The sequence below is a fragment of the Alligator sinensis genome, unplaced genomic scaffold (genome assembly GCF_000455745.1).
Source record: "Alligator sinensis unplaced genomic scaffold, ASM45574v1 scaffold395_1, whole genome shotgun sequence".
Taxonomy (NCBI): domain Eukaryota; kingdom Metazoa; phylum Chordata; order Crocodylia; family Alligatoridae; genus Alligator; species Alligator sinensis.
The window spans coordinates 511638-523984 of record NW_005842232.1 but is presented as its reverse complement, the minus strand read 5'-3'; positions in this window follow the sequence as shown (position 1 = coordinate 523984).

The following is a 12347-nucleotide window of genomic DNA, read 5'->3' as shown; positions in this document are numbered from 1 at the left end:
GGGGGGGGTTCTTTTGTTTTTTGGGGGGGGGTTTGGTACTGGAAATGAAAGCAAATTTTGCTCCCTGTACTGCAAATTAGCAGCACTGTGCACAGTTTAACATGCAATGTGTATAGTTTGTGGCACCCCAAACTGCACATACCTGCATATATGTCTGTGACCAGTAACTTGCTTGGTCAATCTTCTCATTTTACACAAAATGCTACCTTTAATCTGATACTGCAGCTGATGTTCTCACAAATAGATTTTGAATTGGTATCAGGAAACATTTTTTTAATTACTTTGAGAGTTTCCAGCAGTAAAAAACACCAATGAGGCACAGAAATCCTGTAACACAAGAATTAAGCCATTCATTGTTATTGCATTCATTTCAATTTGCCTCTGGTAGGGAAGGAAATACGGAAAGTCACTTCTGCTGTTTCCTATTACCTGTACATATGCTACTGTTGATATGGTGCATAGCTGAAAGCATCCAATAAAGGGATTCTTTCAGATCAGAAAAACTATAACCATGTTGCTGAAATGCAGCTTAGACAAATATGGTCGTATTAGACTTCACATTGCTGGTTGGTTCTACAGCTCCAGAAGTTTCAGGAGCACCTACTTAACAGAGTCTGTTTGTAAAATCTGAAGTCCCAACATAGGAGGGTACTGCATGATGTTGATTTAGACCTTCATGACCAAGTTAGACCTGAAAACTGTAAATCTACTGGTGCTCAGAATTCATAAAGAACTGCTGATACTGCAGATCCTGACCACATCATTGCCTGGTCAAAATAGAAATGGTACTACAGGTATAAAAACTGTGCACTAGCCAATTAATCTACTAAACACTTCTGTGTTGATCAAGGTTCCCTTTAAGTTGCTCGCATGTGCGGCTGCGCACAACTAAAAGTGTGGCTGCGCAAAGCTTTTTCAAGGCCGCGCACCAGGAGAGGCTGGGGCAGGAGCCTGGCACACGCTCCACTGGCTCTGGGGAAGTGCTCTGCTCCCCAGCTTCAGGGACAGGGAGTGGAGCACTTCCCTGGAGCCAGCAGGGCCCACATCAGCCCCCCGCCCCAGCCTCCCTACCTGTCTTGCCTCACCTCAGGGAGGACCTGCTGCCTGCTCCGAGTGAGGCTCCGCTGGCTCCGGGACACTGCTCCACTCCCCGGTCCTGATGCCACGTGCCTCCTCACCCCCTGAGGTGATGCAGGGGAGCAGAGCAGTGTCCCAGATCCAGCGGAGCCTCACTCGGGGCAGGCAGTGGCTCCTCTCTGAAGTGAGGCAAGGCAGGGATGGAGTCTGGGGCTGGGGGCTGGCACAGGCTCTGCCAGCTCCTGGGAAGTGCTCCACTCCCCAGCCCTGATGCAGGGGAGTAGAGCACTTCCCCAGAGCTGACAGAACCTGTGCTGCCTCCGGCCCCAGCCCCCAGCTCCCTTTGATAAGTGTCCCATGCCAGACCGAGGCAGTGCACTCATGGACTAGTACTCCTCAGAGGGAACATGGGTGTTGATATAGAGAAGACCACCAATTCCCATATTAGGTGCCTATATATGAGTGTGGAGCCTGCTCTGATATTCTGTAACTGGAATGTATTGGAGCAGACAACTACTCAAGTCTGCTGGAGCATGGTAATTACTGCACTCCAGCCAGCTTGTTGAATGAGCTTTAAAGAAAGTGCCCCCACCCACCACCATTTTGAAGCGTGAGGATGCTGATACATAAGACACTCCAGGCACTTTAATTAGAGGGACGGAGGTTTGTCTTTCCAACGAACAACCTTGGGAAGACTATGGGGGTTATAAATTTAATCAGGTGGAGAGGAAACAGATTATGTTGACTCTTATTTTACTATGTAGACATTCTTACTAGAATTATTGACCTGAAACAGTGTTCACCAGATCTGAAAAGGGCCTGATCAAATAATGCAAGAAGGGATTCACTAATATTGTAACATGTAAGGAGGTAGTCCTGCTGTTGTTCATTGCCTGTTTTATTCCTGAATGTGAGACCTGAACATTTTACAATTTCTCAAGGCTCTTATAAAAGAAGTACATTTTTAATCACTTTCTCCTTAAAAGTTTCTACTCCCAAAAAGACTGACTGGAAGAATATCACAGAATTTAGATGTCCAGAGACATACCATAAACTGTTTAACAAAAAAATGATAACTTTCCAAATGCAAACATTTGAAAGTGATCCATACATTATGGCAAATACTCTTGAGTCAATGGTAAGATTTGCAGGGAAAAGGATTGCATAGTGAATGACATACCCATGGACAATGAGGGCCAAATGTGAATAATTTTAGCTGCTCTACTCAAAACTACATCTCTTCACTCCTCAGACACTTTTTAGTTCAATTTGTAGCTTCTCTATTAAACAGGGAAGAACTCTAGTTGTCGCTCTTCAGGATGAAGATAGAAAGCATGCCCAGCAAAATCTCAGAACCCAATAGGTCATTCCAGTAATTTCCTTTCTACAGAGTACTCAATCAAGTTAAAATGTCTGGTATGGAACATTTAAACTCTGTAGCACAGGCCCAAATTCTTTTAGGAATCTTCACTTAGGGTATGTACAGACATTTGGGGAGGTTAGATCAAGTTAAAAATGGCCACTCGATCTAAAATAAGTCAGAATGGGAGGAGGGGGGCTAGTAGGGGGAGCTTGGGGGGGATCAAAGTTTAAGTGGGGTCCACAGGGGGGACTGGGGTGGGGTAGCTGGATCTTCAGTGGGGAGGTTGGCAGGGGCTGGAAAAGTTTGGTGGGACAAGCAGAGTTCATGGGAGGTTTGGGAGGATCAGAGGGTGGGGCTAGCAGGATCTGCAATGGGGTTGCTGGGGTCCAGGAGGCTTTGGTGGCATCAGGGAGGGCTAGTGGGATGCTTGGGGAGATGCAGGGTTTGGAGGAATGGCTGCTCTATCCTTAATAATATACATTTAGTAGGCCCCAAACTAATTACTGGGTACATCTACACGATACACTATGTTGCTGTAGCAATGCACACTGGCGATGTAGCATCAGTGGACACAAACCATGATGCAACAACTATGTTGCCATAGCAATGTGCTCCCTTGCTATAGTGCATTGCTACAGTGGTGCAGCTGCTAAAAACAACCATGTGCTGCTAACACAGCACAGTAATGGCTAGTACTGTGCTGCCATTTAGTACTTTTTAAAGGAAGTACTAAATGATGGCATAGTAACAACGGTGTTGTAGGGGCATGTGTAGACATGCCCACTGTCATGCAACCTGTATTCTATTTTAGAAAGACAGAAACAATATTTTTAGTTGCAGATATATATCTTTATGCAAATTCCATGTTTCTATCTAATTCTAGCAATAGGTCATACTTTGTTTCCCCAGGAATAAGCAAGATAGGCGAGAAGATTTTCTGAAAACAGATTTAAGGAAATATCTTCATATCATGTTCTCTGAAACCCAAACTTCACAATTGGTTAGGTTGAACTTAAAGCATTGATTCATAAAGTTGTGCAGGAAATCAGCACATGGCAAAGCCTCACCTCCTGTGAAGGCCATATAGGTACCTACATTACCATTAAACTTGTGTGTCTACACAACAAACTGCTCAAGGTGAGCTGGCTCACATACTGTAAACAGGTGACAGCAAATGGTGTGCCAAAGTATTCTGTTAGAGGTAACTGCTCTCTTTTCCCAATCTGGCACCTGGTGTCTACCCCAACTACTAGAGCTATGCCAACAGCTGCTCCTCTGGAGACAACTGCCACTGCTAGTACCTTCTGCCACCCTTTAATGCCCCCAGGCTACCCCTGTGTTGGCCTCCTCCACACTCCCAGCAATGCACTCTATTGTGAGCAGGTGGTTGGAAAATGCACAAAGGGAACTGCACTTTGCAATCCATCTCATCCCCTCCACTCCTATGTTCCCAGGGCCAGCAGGAGGAGCCATACAGGTGGCCATTGGTGTGTGAGACCCATCAGGTGCAGCCTTAGCAACAGGGACTGCCTTTGCACCCTGGGTACAGCCAGGGGTTGGAAGGGAGCAGACACTGGAAAGAGCAGCAGTGAGGTCCTGCCTCCACCACCCTTACCTGGCACCAGCTAGAGCACTGATTCTCAATGATTTTAGCCTCAAGGTCTCCCTCCATGTTTTGTCTGGATTTAGATCCATCTCTGATTTTCAACTGGGGTGCCTTGAAATTCAGGGAATTTTAGCCATTAATTTTAATTCAGAAAAAAAGTGTCCCCCAGGTATCAAGTTTTGGAAACACTGTTGTAAACACTGTAGACAGCAGCACGGAGCTCAAAATAGATGTTCTACTTTGGCTTCTTTCTGTTAGCCTCAAGACTCTGGGCATTCAGACTTCAGAACTGCCTATACACATGCTTGAGGCTGGAGGGGGGCATCTTAATTACAGCAGTTCCTGGAGAGCTCCTCTAATTAAAACGGCTCACTGTCATGTGTATTAAGCCCCTGTGCATTTCAAAATGGCCATGGCATGCTTTAGCTCAAGCTCATTTGACAAGATTTGGATGAAGTGTACCATAGACTTTCATAGATTTCATAGACATTAGGGCTGGAAGGGACCTCGTAAGATCATTGGGTCCAGCCCCCTGCCTAAGGGGCAGGAAGTCAGCTAGGGTCAAAGGATCCTGGCAAGATAAGTGTTCAAATGTTTCTTAAAAGTGTCCAGAGTAGGTGCTTGCACCACCTCTGGGTGGAGTCTGTTCCAGGCCTTGGGGGGCTTGGACAGTAAATAAGTTTTTCCTTATGTCCAGCCTAAAATGGTCTTGCAGGAGTTTGACCATTGGACCTTGTCATCCCTTGGAGTGCTCTGGTGAATAATCATTCCCCAAGATCCTGATGCACACCCCTTATGTACTTATAGGCTGCCACCAAGTCACCCCTAAGCCTGCGCTTCTTCAGGCTGAACAGTCCCATACCTCATAGCCTCTCTTCAAAAGGCCTGTTCTCTTGGTCTCTGATCATGTACATGGCTCTCCTCTGGACTCTTTCAAGCTTCTTCACATCCTTCCTGAATTGTGGAACCCAGAACTGAATGCAGTACTGTAGCTGCAGCCACACCAAGGCTGAGTACAGTGGGAGGATGACATGGCCATTGCCATTTTGAAGTGCATGGGAGTTTAATACATGAGACGGTAAGGCAACACTGGAGCTTTTTAATTAGAAAGTAAATGAGCATGTCTATAGGCACCCCTAGAATCCCAGGCCATCTAATTTGCCTGTCTACTTGGGATCTAGGTAACAGGGAGGCCAGCTGGCCTGTATACCTAAAAATCCTAGTAAAACCTTTCTGGGGCAGTCTGGAATATGGGGCTGCCTGGGACCATGAAAGAGTGGGTCCTCAGAAGCACACCATAAGGTTTAGAAGATTTCTATCCAACTGCAGCCTGTGATTTAGAGTTCATTTAGTCTACAAGGCTTTGATAAAGCATTTTGGTTTGAAAGAATAGTAATTTTCTTTATACAACTTTTTTTTGCTAAAAAAAAAAGAGATTCCAACCAGCTCTTTATTACATAAGATGGTCTAACCTATTGGTTCAGTTTACTGTGTTACACACTACTGTTGGCTGTGATTTATGGTTACTTAAGCCAACTACTGGATTTTGTTTTTCCAAGACAAATGGTTGTGGACCATGAGGAAGTGGTGTGAAGCAGAAGAAAATCAAAGCAACACTAAAAGAGGAAAAATGGTGAGATTAGAGCTATGTAAATTAGATGGAATACACTAAGAGTAAATATTATAAAAACAAACTCCCAATAGTGCATTAGATTTTTTTACATGGGATTTCAATAGCACATTCATGTATCATCCAAGGAGAATCAAGAAATTCTGGTCATGTCAATGGCAGCTCCTTTTAGAGCTATAATTCAAAAGAAAGACAATGTTTTACTAAAATCTGCTCCTTTTCTTTGTAAAATAAACTTCCCTCAAGTCAATTTATTCATAATGCTTAATAATGCATATTTTTTTACAAGATATTTTTCATAATAAAATATTAATCCTGTCAATGAACCTAATGGGTGAATTACGCACATTTAGTAAAGGAGCTACACACTGCATTTTCTTCCAAATTAATGGTGCCTCTTCCAAGCTTATTGTAAGAAATATAGAAAAAGAGAGAAATAAAAAGATAAGAATTTAGAGACACAGATGTGACCATGATTAGGGATCCTAGACAGGATAGTAATGATTATAAAGAAAAAATAGAATGGATCATAGTAATAAATGTATGTTTAAATAATGTAAGGGCAATAATAACTTTTATCACCTTTTCTAACTGTTAAGTTTAAATAAATTAAAAAAGAATACAGGAATGGTCATGGTATTAATGCCAACATTTAAAAATGCCCCAAGTAATTCTACCATAATTAAGTGAAGTTAAACATTAGATTTGGTAAAATGATTAAATATTTGGGGAAAAAAATCAGTCATAAAGAACAAGCTACAGCTATAGGTGACTGAGTCATATAACAGCTTATTAAACAAACTGCTGGGTGTAGCAGACTAGAACAGATGTAGACATAATCATCAATGTGGAAGTCTAGAAGGCTGAAAGAATACATTAGTATAGAACTGAGGAGAAGCATCCTCACATGTATGGAAAACAATAAAAATGCATGTGAGAAGGAAGAGGAAATAATTTTCAGAGGAGATAGAGTTGTCCTACAGCCGAGGGTTACTGCAAGGAAAGCAGTAGGCAGAAACTGTATAATGCTTGGCTAAAGGGCAATTTGCTCTTGCTAGGGAAAAGGTCAGTTTAACCCACCTGAATGCAGTGCAACTTACAGTGTCCAAGGCACCAGCAGTGGGATGGATATGCTGTCATTTAACAGAGCTCCACTCCTGACAAATCTACATTATACCCCCCTACAGAACTATAAACCTTCCATACTCCTCTCCCACTACAACATCGAGCCCTGCTGCCACCAGCTATGGTAGAATCTAATGCTGCCATCTTGCCTCCAAGTACTTAATGGGTACATCTACACAAGATGCTAACTGTGCAGTAGCCTAATAATACTGCACACAAACAGTGCTAATACACTACTGAGCAGTATTATTAAGCTACTGCACAGTAGCATCACTATAAAGGCATGTGCCAATGCTATCGTGCTGTAACTCTTGTTGCTGCACAATAGTTCAGTGCTAGATTATACAAATACTACATTTAATGTGCAGTAACCACTGCGTATTAATCGAAGTGTAGGCGTGCCCAATGTGTCTGATAAATGTAGGATGTTACAGCAGAGTCCCAAGTGAAAAAAAACCTCAATTGTCCAAAGCAATGATAACTATGCCCCTGAACAGTGAAAACATCTTGAAAATATTTACTTGCCCTCTACCAATAAATATGTCCATATGTCCATCAATGTCCATCCTTACATTTTTATTAGGTAAAAAATGCCTTAGGAGCTGTTTGACTATATTTTCCACCTTTTCCATTTTTCTATATCAGTCTTTGATTCTTCCCTTCAGCAGCCACCATAAAACGGATCTGGCACCAAAAAAATAACCTGTGCCTTGCCACAGTTTAACAACTCAGTACTTTATTCCCATCCTGTATTCATTCACCCCTAACCTTATAGTCATGTTCACAGCAGTTCCAAAATGACTCTTTAAGGAACACAAATAGCTCAGCTTAGACCTCTGAAAATCCCTTAGGTGGATAGGTATCCTGGGGAAACTTATTAAGGTAAATAACTTTGTGTTTAGAATTTGCAAATCAGTTATAATACCAAGTGCCCATTTATTAGAGGGATCACTTACTGTAACACCTGAATTAAACATTTGTTTAACACTTAGTGAATGTTATTGACAGTACTTGTTGTTATGTTAAACACCACCATCTCACTTCAAATGGAGGCATCAGAAAAAAATCATCATCCTAAAACACTGCATTCAAATCAGAATAAGCTTGGGATTTGTTTTTTCAGATCTCTCAAGAAACCCTAATGTCACAAAACACACACAAATCTTTATACTAGTTGCATCTGTCTTCATACAATGAAAAATTATACATGCTTCAGACACTGTAAGCCTTGCCTTTACACATAAGACCAAAGAGTTTAATACACCATATTTTCTCACATATCTTATTTCCTTTTATGACCAAGTGACCTATCACCTGGACAAGGGAGAAGAGATTGATGTTGTATATCTTGACGTTAAAAAAGCCTTTGTTCTGGTATCCCATGATCACCTCTTGGCAAAACTGGCCAACTGCGGCCTCAGCTTTACCACGATCTGCTGGCTGGGAAATTGGCTCCGTGGTCGGGCCCAGAGGGTGGTGGTTGATGGAAGTCAAATCACTGTGGTGCGCTGTGACCAGTGGGGTACCTCAAGGCTCTGTCCTTGGGCCTATAGTATTCAACATCTTCATTAATGATGTGGACGTTTTAGTGAGAAGCGGACTGGCCAAGTTTGCCAATGACACCAAACTTTGGAGTAAAGTGTCCACACCTGAGGACAGGAAGGCTGACTGTAACAGGCTCAGGAACTGGGCAGATGAGAACCTGATGGTGTTTAACACCGAAAAATGCAAGGTTCTCCACCTTGGGAAGAAAAACGCACAGCATTCTTATAGTCTCAGCAGTGCTATGCTGGGAAGCGCTATGGACGAAAGGGACTTGGGGGTCATGACTGACCACAAGATGAACATGAGCCATCAATGTGATGCTACAGGTAGTAAAGCAGGCAAAACAGTGGCTTGCATCCACAGATGCGTCTCCAGAAAATTTCAGGACATAAATCAGATGCTTCTCAAGAAAATTCCAGGACATCATTCTCCCATTGTACTCAGCTTTGGTGAGGTCGCAGCTGGAGTACTGCATCTAGTTTTGGGTTTCACAATTCAAAAAGGATGTGGAGAAGCTTGAAAGAGTGCAGAGGAGAGCCACGTGCATGATCAGAGGTCACGAAAACAGGCCTTATGATGAGAGGCTGAGATCTATGAGACTCTTCAGCCTGGAAAAGCGCAGGCTCAGGGGTGATCTGATGGCTGTCTATAAGTTTATAAGGGGTGCTCACCAGGATCTGGGGAAACATCTGTTCAGCAACGCACCCCAAGGGGATGACAAGGTCAAATGGTCATAAACTCCTTTGTGACCATTTCAGGCTGGATATAAGGAAGAACTTCTTTACTGTCCAAGCCCCCAAGGTCTGGAATAGACTGCTGCCAGAGGTGGTTCAAGCACTTACTTTGAACGCCTTCAAGAGACATTTGGATGTTTATCTTGCTGGGATCCTATGACCCCTGCTGACTTCCTGCCCCTGGGGCAGGGGGCTGGACTCAATGATCTTCTGAGGTCCCTTCCAGCCCTAATGTCTATGAAATATATGAAATCTATATTTCTCCTGGAATATAATATGTGCATAGCACACAGCAAAATTGGCCAGAGAAAGTTTAGCTCGATTAGTGGAACACCAAGACCATTAAAAGAAGAGACTATTGTAACACCTCTGGAGTAAAGAACCACTAAGTCAATTGACCCCCTCCACTTCCTGAATAGTGATGCTGCACAATTGTGGCACAGTGAAGCAGGAATCAAAGCAGGGTGATTCTATCCCAGTCAAAAAATCAGCTTCCCTGCTTAGTGTTCATCCCCATTTAGTGGGGGGTCTGATTTTGGGGGAAGAGATGTATGCTGTATGCAGGAAAATGTGGAATGAGTCTTTCTAGGGATACTCATGTTCCTTGGATCTATCATTTTTACTTTATAAGTGCCTAAATTCCTGTTCCATGCATCCCATCAGTTTACTTGCTTTCAAAATTCTGAAATTCACCAATGTTAAAATCTGTCCATTGCAGACAAAATATTTCATTAATATAGAAAAACTGCTTTTAAAAAATATTTAAAGAGAGTTAAAGCTGAAAATTCATGCACTGAAAGGTTAGGAAAAGTCAGAATCAAAGTTTTCTGGACAATAATTTTAACCTACTTTTTACAGAACAAATTTTCTTACATGCAAAGTGCCCCATTGAGGCTCATGACTGGAAATAGGAAGATTTGTGGTAAAATTTTGGCTTTACTGCAATTATCTATAAGATTTCATTTACTGTGGTGACAAAGGTTTCACCTGTGGTTTCTCTTCCTGGATGTGTCAGACACTTAACTGCTCTGTGACTGTTCTCCCTCCCCCTCCCCCCAGATCTATAACATGATTTAATAATTTTCATTTTGTTTAAGGTTCCCTCTTGAGAAAAATTTTAGTGGGTCTGAAAATTTAGCACAGATTAATAGCTAGTGTAATATGCTTTGACTGGAAGCTGACACCCTTGCAGCAAAATATTGAGCATTACATAGAAATATAAAAAATGAATTTTAAAAGAGACACACACACACAAAACATTATTAAGGTAAGAAACCATCATGGAAAATTTCAAATAATGAAATTTTGGCAAAGTGAAAAGTTTTCTAATAGGAAGTCTTACAGATCCACAAACAGAAACTCTAGAGTATTCTCTCGCTCTCTTGAAGGAATATAAACCTTAATATGAAACTAAGAGCTTGTCTCCAGGAAGAAGCTCCTATGTAGTAAGTTAAAGCGTGAATCTACAGCTCAATAATTCCTACATGGACACTTGGGCTAAGTACAGATGTTCAAGAAGCCTGAGGCTGAAGCGCTCTAACTTTCAAGCTTTACTCTAAGTGCCCATGGTTATGTCTGAAATGAGTAGAACATGTTATTGTGAGAGGGAAGAGTGGGGCTTGAAGCCTGCCCAAACAGACCAAACTCCGCAGGTAGGAGGGTCTCTAGTACACCTCCCAGCATGCCCCATGGGTTTGCTGGGTTGCCAAAGACTCCCAACAGGAACCAAGTGGCCCCTGATTGTCTGGCAGGGACATTACGGCCACCCACCTGGACCTGATGCAGCAGCAGCTCATCATGACATACACCCTTATGGCCATGAGCCACCAGTCAGCCATCCTGCGTGTGCCCATCCATTGTGCCTTGTACCTGCCAAGTGTGTGTGTCTCCTGTAGACCAAGGCTTTGTGTGTGTGTGTCTGCATGCGTCTCAGATGCCTGTACTCCACCCCCACTGGTTGGGTGGTGGGATGGTTGAAAAGCACAAGATCAGTGGGGAGCATTAATAAATCCATATCATCAGTCTTCCACATGGAAACAGTGAGGAGAGCCAAAGCAAAAATGGAGCTTAGGCTGGCAGCAAAAGTTAATGATAACAAAAAGTCATTCTTTAAGTACATAGGAAGCAAAAAGAAGGTGCAGGGTAACTTAGGGCCCTTTCAGGATGAACTAGGGCAACTGGTAACAGATAGGATGGCCAAACCGGAGCTTCTAAATTATTTCTTTGCATCCGTGTTCCTGGACACGGATACAAATATGCATCCCATTGAGACTTTAGGTAAGCCCGGGATAGATACCAACCCACTAACTGTTTGTGTTGACCTAGTAAAGGGGCACCTGGAGGGGCTGAATGTATTTAAGTCAACAGGCCCTGATGATCTTTATCCTGGGGTACTTAAGGAATTAGCTGGAGTCATAGCAGAGCCATTGGCACAACTGTTTGAGTACTCGTGGTGCTCAGGACAGGTCCCAGAGGATTGGAAAAGGGTCAATGTGGTCCCCATTTTCAAGAAGGAGAGGAAGGAGGAACCAGGTAACTATAGGCTGGTTAGCCTCACCTCTATCCTTGTTAAGGATCACATTTGTGGGGGACCAGACAGTAAATAATGCTAAAGGGCAGTCAGAATGGGTTCACAGCAGGCAGATCCTGCCCGACTAACCTGGTTTCATTTTATGACCAGGTCACAAAATGCTTGGATGAAGAAATAGAGGTAGATGTTATTTACTCAGATTTTAAAAAGGCCTTTGACACAGCGTCACACCCAGTTCTTATAAGTAAACTAAACAGTTGCAGTGTAGATTATTACACAGTCCACTGGGTAGAATACTGATGTATGGGATGCACCCAGAGAGTGGTGGTGAACGGGTTGGTCTCTACCTAGAGAAATGTGGGCAGCGGAGTCCCCCAAGACTTTGTCCTGGGACCAGTACAGCTCAGTATCTTCATTAGTGATTTGGAAGAGGGAGTAGAAAGCATGCTGTCCAAGTTTGCTGATGACACCAAACAATCTAGTCTCTTTTTATGACCAGGTTACAAAACGCCTGGACACGGGAGGAGGGGTGGATGTCGTATACTTAGACTTCAGGAAGGCCTTCGATATGGTATCCCACCCCATCCTGGTGAACAAGTTAAGAGGCTGTGACTTGGATGACTACACAGTCCGGTGGGTGGCAAATTGACTGGAGGGTCGCACCCAGAGAGTCGTGGTAGATGGGCCGGTTTCGACCTGGAAGGGGGTGGGCAGTGGGGTCCCGCAGGGCTCGGTCC